Genomic DNA, 940 nt, shown 5'->3' with positions numbered 1-940 from the left:
GGAAAGATAAAAGGCATTTGTAAGAAAAGTAAAATGTTTGTTGGGGAGGGGGTTGGGGTGAACTTAATAATGTACGAAGGTATTTTCTTATTCGTAGCCTGTTAACAACTTTTGACTTTCTAAGTAAACATTTGACCAGCTGTGTGATGACATTTTTGTGCATTAAATTAAGGTGAAATACAAAAGCAGATGGACTTTCAGTACTCCATATAAAAAAACCCCAAACAACAATACAGGTCTTTTGTAGCTGATGGTTTCTGTGTAGTTTGTAGCTCAATTTTTAACAATTTTATGAAGAACAAAATTTATATTACCTGGCATGGCCAACATAAATACATTAAAAGTAGTTACAGGTGTGCTAACTAACTTGTAAAAATCTGTAACATGAGTATTTTCAAGCCCATTATTACATCCTATTATTACTATCTAAAAGGAAGTCGAAAGTCTGTTTTTGAAGTCATTGATTATTTTTATTTTTAAAACAAATTATAGTTAAATAAATGTATAGTTAATTATTCTTATGTATTTGTTTATCACTAATCTTAAATAATTACAATTTTATCAGGAGTATGTGTAATTCAGTTTTTAAAATGTAAAATCATTAAAGATTTTCATTTTAGAATAATAGCAAATTCAAGCTGTGGGTGATTGTTTCACAGACACTGGAGACAAGAAATGTTTACAAGTTTAACACTCTTGAAAAGGGCCAAAGAACTATCAGTCACTTTTTCTTGTGCTGAAACATGGAAGAACATATAATCATATGCCATGCCCTCAGTTTATTTCACAGTCACCTACTGTGAGTTGGACCATCTGCTCAAGCTGTGTTCTTCAAACTCTAGACCTCATTTTCTTGTCACTCTTAGGTTAACATACCTTTTTTCTTATTTTTCTGTTACTTTTTGTCGTTAAGCCTGTGCTACACCTTGGCACATTGTTT

The sequence above is a fragment of the Chaetura pelagica genome, unplaced genomic scaffold (assembly GCF_000747805.2).
Source record: "Chaetura pelagica isolate M959 unplaced genomic scaffold, ChaPel_1.0 scaffold207, whole genome shotgun sequence".
In the NCBI taxonomy this organism is placed as follows: domain Eukaryota; kingdom Metazoa; phylum Chordata; class Aves; order Apodiformes; family Apodidae; genus Chaetura; species Chaetura pelagica.
This window is presented reverse-complemented; position numbering follows the sequence as displayed.